Source organism: Zalophus californianus, chromosome 4, assembly GCF_009762305.2.
Source record: "Zalophus californianus isolate mZalCal1 chromosome 4, mZalCal1.pri.v2, whole genome shotgun sequence".
In the NCBI taxonomy this organism is placed as follows: Eukaryota; Metazoa; Chordata; class Mammalia; order Carnivora; family Otariidae; genus Zalophus; species Zalophus californianus.
Genome location: NC_045598.1, coordinates 123560285 through 123569066, shown reverse-complemented (window position 1 = coordinate 123569066; position 8782 = coordinate 123560285). Strand labels below are relative to the sequence as shown.

General features: G+C 38.9%; 1 long non-coding RNA gene across 1 annotated transcript; it reads left to right on the top strand.

Annotated features, from left to right (window-relative positions):
- The first annotated feature begins 2364 nt into the window (after window positions 1-2364).
- On the top strand, window positions 2365-3289 carry LOC113914838. The gene is made up of 3 exons (XR_003517543.1): window positions 2365-2556; window positions 2766-2891; window positions 2990-3289. It is a non-coding gene; the product is annotated as an uncharacterized LOC113914838 (long non-coding RNA).
- The last annotated feature ends 5493 nt before the right edge of the window (window positions 3290-8782 follow it).

Here is an 8782-nt window from a genome sequence, read left to right as displayed (position 1 = left end):
CTTATCTATGGTTCTATCTAGAGCTAACATTTCCATACTTGCAAGCATGGCATTGAAGGAAGGGAACGAAGCTAAATGACCACTTGATTAATAACCAAGCCATTTGTGAAACCTGGGGCAAAGGTTGATTGCTTCCCTTATCCCCAGAGGCTAAGGCATAATAGCGGTTGAGGGTGCAGCAGTAACATACAAAGCATAATAAGAAAGACACCTAAACCAAGCATCAACCTTACAGGGTATGTTGGTACATACTTAACAACTAGGTCTTGGGGAAAAAAAAAAAAAAAAAACCCTGATCTGTAGCCTTTGCGAATTTCTGTGGTGTAAATAACTCCCACCATGGTCAATTTCAAGCTGCCAATTTGATTTCACTGATAGAGGAGTCAGGAAGAAGTGCTAAAAATTGGCTCTTCCAGAGCCCTCCCAATGGTTCTCCAGCACAGCACAGGTTCCACCCCAGAAAACCACTGTGTGCTCAGCTCATCTATCTCCACCGACCACCTACTCCCATGGCTCTCCAGAGATCCGCTGGGCTTTGAGGAGAGAATGGTGGGATTCTACCGAGAGCCCGAGACACACAAACTAAAAGTGGTAAAATCCTAAAGAAAACCTTGCATTAACAGAGAGGTTTTGAATGCTTCTCAAAGATGTCACAGAAGGGACCTGGGTGGTTCAGTCGGTTACGCATCTGACCCTTGACGTGGAGCCTGCTTGAGATACTCTCTCTCCCCCTGCCCCTCCCTCTGCTTTCTCTCAAAAAAAAAAAAAAAAAAAGTCACAGAAATATCCCTAATGACAGAAAAGGAAAAGGAAGGGAAGGAGATCTTGTGCTTCTAGTCTTTCTGGATATATAGTCCAAAGGTACCTTAGAAGAAAATTTCTTTAAAGTTCCATGTGAATTTTGCATTCTGTTTTGGAGCTATCTAGAACCATTTTAATATGAAAATAATATAAAAATAAGGAAATAATATGAACATTTTAAAACCAAAAAAAAATTTTTTTACATAACCCCTAACATACCAAAATGGAAGTCAATAAAAGACTCTAAAATGAAATCACAACCTGAAGAATTTTGAGTGGTTTTCTCCATGAAGAAAAGAAGAGAAGGAGAGAAAGAGGGAAGAAAGAGAAAAAGAGAAAAAAGAAGGGAGAAAGGGAGGGAGGAAAGCATGCAAGACAAGCTATACCAAAGCACTATGACATGGAAGAAGAGTTGTTTTGAAAAGAGATACCACAGTTGTGACATACTTCTCATGAATCAGCTCGTCACCACTCCTGACAAGAAGGCTCCAAATTTCTGTGCTCTTTAGCTCACTAGAAAAACAAACACTTTCTTATTTAGATGAATGCCTATTTAAGCAAAATGGGAATCAACAGAGGCCATTATGTTATAAAGACCCCCAAGACAGGTGTGTCAAAGAGGAATCTTGCCATAGAGAGAGACCACAATGATAGTGGTAATCAAGGACAGACACACGGAATTATGAGGAGGTACAGCCTTGGTCTTCACATCCTCAGAGGCAAAAAGTGAGAAGTAATCTAGAAGCTTCACTACCTCGGTGAGAAAGGGAATATTTTGAAGAATTTGTACTAATGGGTCAAAAAATTCCCAAATTGGTATCAGACCATTCAATTTCATCTCATAAATATTCATGGTGCACCTGTGAGCACAAAATTCCAAGGGGAGCAGAAATTGGTTCAGGAAAAGGGGCAGGGCATAGGAAGAGTGTTCAAAGATAAATAAAGATGTGATAAGCATCCTAAAGAAGCTAAGAATATAGCAGAGGTTGATAAACTGCCATCTAAAGTATGAGGAAGGATGACAGGTATTATAAGAGGTAAAAACACAGTGTTTGAGTAATAACTCCCAGTGGGGAATAAGAAAATGCACCATAACCTGCTCCTATGCCTATTTATAAATTCAGTTTTTTCCCCAATAAGTGGTATATTGTGCTTATGCAGAAATAAGGGAGTCATTTGTATTTCAAGTAGATATACCCAGATTTACTATGTGTTTCCTTTTCTCAAGTATCATTTAACCACGGAAAAAGAACTTTTTGCGTATTGCCAGCTAAAACAAAAGAAGTTTACAAATAGCCTGCCCTTCTAAAGACCTTGCAGACCAATTCTTGGTGATGAGCTCATACAGTTGTGTGCTCTGAAAACTCTTTCACGTATCTCCCAGGGCTGAAGTGGAGGCTTTGCTTTTGGGTTCGAGCCATGAGTCTAGAAATATTTACAAAGAGTTATTATTATTTCTTTTTTACTAAGGGACATAATTCTGATCGTAACTTTAAAAATTATTAATGTCCTATTAAAATTATCTGTGACTTTAAAATGTATTTTTGCCATTTCAGTGTTTACTATTCAAGGATTGAGGAGCATATGGAGATTGTTAAAGAGAACACCAGCTGGTCCACACGCTGGTTGACCTGGGAATTTTGCACCCACAGTATATAACTATCTATGGCACTCAAAGCCCAACACCTCATAGAATTCTAATAAATCTGCTCAGTCACATGTACAGCAAGACATCTAGATATTTTGAAATTTCAGGTAACTGAATTTTAATTTTCTTCATTTATAACATTTGGGGGGGGGGCTGCCACTAAGGGCCAAATTCCAACCATCCATAGCAGATGAATTAGTAAATTCATTAACTATGTATCAAAACATGTGTTTTGAACCAGCCTAGAAAGGTATCATAATGAAGAACATAGACTCCAGGGCCAGACTTTTTGGATTTCTGGTTTCCCCTTTCTCAGGCTAGAAAGTCATGGACAACTTACTAACCTTCTCTGAACGTTCCTACATGGTGAGGTTGTGATGATTAACAAGGAAACATCTGCAATACACAGAAACCATCCTTCAGCTCTACATAAGCATGAACTGTTAGTATTGCCATATCTTCCTACTTCCCCGATTGTATACTTCCCTAAACACGGACCCAGCTATAGTTAGGGTATTAATGGAAGATTTATGTTTGCAGGCCTTGCAAAATTCCAAAAGAACAAAATTCAGCCAATATTTTAGAGAATGACATCTGAGATGACACTTAAAGATTTCCATGTTGACCCTTGGACCCCAAGAAAAGGTGACAGAAGGGGGTCATGGATGAACTTTAGGGAATCAGTGACCCCCTCAAAAAGCATTTATGCAAAAATGATTATGTCTTAATGGGCATTTTTTGGCAGACATTGCCATGGCTTTCATCAGATTGAAGAAGAGATGCAGAAGTCGACTAAAATCCCTGCATTTCAACCAAAATACCACTGACCCTAGAATTCAAATAAAACCTAATTCAAGTATTGTCTAATTTCTCTTCTTTGCTCAGACCTAACCCCTCATCTTTATGTGCTTGCCAACATTTCATGTTAGGTGGCAATTATTATATTTATACCACCTGTTTTCTTAACTTTCCATTAAAGCATAGATATGCAAACTATTATCAAGCCCCGTTGTAAAATTCAGCTTACTTATACCATTTTGAACTTAACAGTTACTTTCATTTAGAATTCTTATTACTCCTCTTTCTCCATCAAATTTTTTTTAGAGAAGCATCCCATAAACACATAGAGGGATAGTAGAATAAATGGGCTTTGGCATCAAACATGTGCCTGGATTCCAGTTTTCCCTCAAAGGGAAGATGGGAAACTTGCCCAAGAATGGCTCTGAGGAAGGTTACAGAAGACATAGCATGCAAAGTACATGGCCTTCAGACAGAGTAGAAATGCAAAGATGGTTTTCTTCCCCTCCCCTTCCTCTCTCGGCCCTCTATCCTTTAAGAAGAAGGATTGCAGCTTTGAAAATGGCATGCACTTACTCCACAGACATTGTCAAAATTAGCATAATCACCTCTGGTTTTATTCATTATATTCAGAATCATATTTTCCATGGAAGAAGAACTGGTAAAAAATAAATAAATAAATAGCTTTAATGTTTAAGTGCAGCAATTTGTTCTAAAATGAATTCATGTTAATAAAAAATTTAAAGTGTACATGGTGTAGTAAGTTAGAAATTATTAGTGTAATATTATTGAAAATGACCACATTCTCAGCCAATTATTTTGTGTGCCCTTGGTGAAAAGTTTTCACATTTATTTTCAAATTCTCTCTACATAAATTTCATGTCTTTCCCATCAGTGCCATTTTTTTTTAGAAATAGACCTTTATCACACAAACATTTTCAAAAATATTTCTAATACTCCAGTGTTGGAAAAGATACATGGAAAAAAATGCCAGTGATTCAAAGACTTATTTCTTTTTTGAAACCCAACTGTTGTCTCCTTAGGAACAAACTTTTAAAGTTGCCTCAAAACTCAACTCTAAAAAGAAAAACAATTTAAAGATTTTTAAAACATTAACAGAATTTACTGTAGTAAGACAAAGCATACAAACCACGTCCTAAGTATCACAATGAGAACAATTTTTGGTTAGCCAAGAAGTAGGGTTCAGATTTCTGGTCCTTGAATTACACAGACATTAGATTTACTGCCATTAAGAAATAGCTTTCCTTTCTGATGGCTGAGTAATATTCCATTGTATATATGGACCACATCTTCTTTATCCATTCGGCTGTTGAAGAGCATCTCAGCTCTTTCCACAGTTTGGCTGTTGTGGACACTGCTGCTATGAACATTGGGGAGCATATGGCCCTTCTTTTCACTACATCTGTGTCTTTGGGGTAAATACCCAGGAGTGTAATTGCTGGGTCATAGGGTAGCTCTATTTTTAACTTTTTGAGGAACCTCCACACCGTTTTCCAAAGTGGCTGTACCAACTTGCATTCCCACCAACAGTGTATTGCATGGAGCACTAGGTATTATACACAAACAATGAATCATGGAACACTACATCAAAAACTAATGATGTACTGTATGGTGACTAACATAACATTATAAAATAAAAAAAGAAATTAAAAAAAAGAAATAGCTTTCGTGTGTCATTTACATGTAGGGATGAGCAGTAATAGAATTTTTATGGCCACCTAAGACAAGACCTGCACGTGCATGATTTTCTCATCTCACAATAAATAAGATCCTGAGTTAAGGCACCTGGGGAGCAAAGGAAACGATAATGATGAGTCTTATGGGAGTCCTCAAGAGACTAATAACTCCAGGTGGTCTTAAAAATCATGGAGAATATCCCATCAGGAGCTCTTGGGAGGAAGCCAGGGATATGCAGCTGGTACAGCGTTCAAGTCCTCTTCACAAACTGCTTCAGTATGGGCCCTTGTCACTCCTCAGGGCCGCCCTTCAGCGAGCAATAATTACATCACATTCTATAGATTATCCCCCTCAAGTGATTTCTCAAATGTTCTCACTAAGTGATATCTTGAAAGCCACAGCTACCAGCTAGGAAGAGCCAATGCGAGGGGTGACTGGTATCAGCAGAGGGCGCTGTGGGCCCCTCACCCAGCTCTCCAGTCTGTCCTTCCCTCCCCTTTCCCTGGCCTTCAGGGGGAAAAAATAGTCTGTGGTTGTCCTTAAAAACTCAGGTGCAGGAATAATGCTAAGCAGGAGTTCTCCTTTCCACGTCTTTGAATTCTGGTTCTGCTCTGTAACAATTATATGGCTTTTAGTTGTTATTCCTTAGGTCTCAGTTTTACCCTCTGTGAAACAGGAAGAGGAAGACCTACTGCCTAAGGTTGTTCACCTGACTAAAGGCACTAATGTATATAAGGTGCCCGGGGCCGAAGGCCTGCTTATGGTATGCACCCAAGGAATGGTGTAAATGTGAATATTTAAAATTGATTAAGTAGCTTCTCCAGGCTGGGCATTTTGTTAACTTTCTCAGCCAGGCCACCGGGAGTGTGGGGGACCTTGTAGCTGATGGCAGTGTCCAACATTCAGATGTCAGAATTCAAAAACTAAATATGCCAGCCCAGGCTTTCACTTATTCTTGAACATATAATTAGTGAGAACTTTCTGTCTGATGGGCTGGATGTTAGGTGATGGGGATACAAAAATTAAAAAAGAAATCCTTGCTCTCATAGTTCATAATCTAATGGGGGGAGGGGAATCCATATATTCATTGCCAAGAGGGATCATATGAATAGGAGAGGAAATTATTAAATAGGAATCTTATAAAAATTATCTCACAGGTGACTATGTTTTTCTTTTCTAAATGGCTTTCCTCTCCTGTTTATTACTGCATTATTTAACACACCAGTCTGTAAGCGGCGGCATCCTCTCAGCTCCATAAATGGCAAAAGCCTTAGAGCAAAGTAAAAAAAAATGCCAGATCCATGCAGTTTTGACCAGTCCCAGCTACTGTGACACATCTATTTCCAGCATTTCAGGAGACTGATAAGGTTCCTCAGTTTTTATGGTAGACGAAGGATATGGGACCTGTAATGGGGAACAAGAAGGAAAAGCCCCCCACGATATAGACACTGTGACTGTGGGATGGGAGACACGCTGCTGCGGCCCCACGGTACTGACTCAGACACCAGAGGAAACTAGGAACTAGAAAGGGAAGAATTTGGAGAGGCTTGGTTGTGTCAGGACAGGAGAGGATTGGGAAAGAGACCCCTGCCGCCACATCCCAGTTTGAAGTCAGTCACCGCATGACTGGAGCACTGTCTATGGGCCCTGGCTGAGAGCTCACCTACGGCTTCCCCAGCTCTGCACCAACCAGATGAAGGACTTAACCCAGAAGTTCTACTGCAACCTCAACCCTTTGCTTCTCTGAATGGGTTTGTAATGAGATACAGATCTAATGAGTAGCCATCTTTTAAAATCAAAAAGCACTTCAGCCTCATTAAACGCTTACAATTGTGTGTTATAAATGCTTACTCGGCACACAACATTGGGATATATCCTCGGGACAAGGCAATGACCTGCTGGGAATGACACTATTTAAACTGTTTCTTAGGCCCAAGTACTGTTTGCAAAATGTTTTAGAGACTTCCTTATAAATATAAGCTGGAAAGCCAAGATAAGCCCTTGTTTAGAGCATCCAAAATCTTAGCAAATATTTTAGCCTGTGAGTTATGAATTAGCAAGATTTCATTATTTTTCTGCAAGAAAATGAGAGGCATCAGGTCCTGCAGAAAACCGAAACAAGTCCTCAGAGCTGAGGCATTAAAAAGCGTCTCGGTATTTATAGGGCTATGTATGGGGAAAGGTGAAGGCCTTGAGGAAGCACACCATTTGAAAAACAAAGTATAGAGAACATCAGCAATTTTCTCTGAAAAGTCGGATACTTGTTCCACCTTTTGTCCCCCACTGAAGGAGCAATTTTCTCTATCACGTACGAGGTAGCAGTGTCCTATTCGCCCTTCTAAATAGAGGAGAAAGGTGCTGAAATATGAGGTTTATCTTCAGCATCCTTCCCCTGCCCCATTTAGCACCCTTCTGCCATCTCTTGGAAACCCCTGAATCTCTAGGACCATGTTGGTGTTCCATGACATGATCTTTTTTCTCACCTTCCTCATGCTCACATTTTCTTCCGTCCCGTTCTGCTGAAGGAGCTTATGATACAGAGGAAGAGGAGAAGCTCTGGACTTAAAATCAGAGGTCCTGAGTTAGAGTGGTTTAACCAAAGATGGGGTCCAAGCATCAATATTTTTGAATGCTTTCCATGCATGTTGAGGTGCAGCTCGGCTTGAGAATTAGCACGATGTTAACTGATGTTGATAATACTCAGCTAAGACTTCTGCTAGAAAACAAGTACATAAACTCTTACTTTCCCTCAATATGAGTCAACTATGCTACCCAGCCTGAGGAATAAGTGTCCAAGGATGAATATTAGTGCTTCATGTCAGGTCATTGGGAAGCTACCTACATGTTAGTGAGTCTTGTGAACATTCTCAGATCTGCTACTCCATCTACCCAGCAACTGGTCCTAATTCAGAAAACACTTGTACTACTCCTATCACCCATAGAAACTCAAAGAACCATTTGAGAGGTAGCTAATGACTATATAAATTTGCTGGTATTGTGTCTTATCAATAGGAACCAATCCAGGCAAATATATTACTGAGCCTCTTCTGGAGAACAGCTGCTTTCTCCAAATAAAGTGTAGGCTTCCAGCCAATCATTTGGATCATGTTCATTAAGAAAAACAAAATTCTCTCACCTTCACCTGCAGACTGAGACTTCTTGTTATGATTTACAAATATGATTTCACATATGGCCTGGGACTTTCTTTTGGTGCCTCACCAAAATATACTAAATAATATATTAATACTGATATCTGAGTGTGGCTTCTGGAAAACTATATTATTGAAAAGTTCTTTGTGTAAAAATGTATCATTCAGTAAATAGAATTTGGATAACTGAGAAACTCTGAGGGAAAAAAAGTAAGTTGAGTCCATACCCCCCATATTAAAACAGGGTGAAGTCAAATGGATCACAAACTAAAAAGTAAAGTAAATAAAGATAACCACAAATGAACAAGAAATAAACTATGTGAGAATTCTTTTACCATCTTAGAATTGAAACAGCTATAATCTAGGAAGAGATTGATTCAGCAATATAAAATATTTTAACATTATAAAAGCTGTTGAGATAGATGATAGGTAGTAGATGATAGATGATCGATAGATGATAGATAGATGATAGATAGATAGACGATAGACAATAGATAGATAGATAGATGATAGATAGATAGATGATAGATACATAGGTAGATGATGATGATAGATAGATAGATAGATGATAGATAGATAGATAGATAGATGATAGATAATAGATAGATAGATGATAGATACATAGATAGATGATGATATAGATAGATGGATAGATGATAGATAGATAAATAGATAGATAGAGACAGAT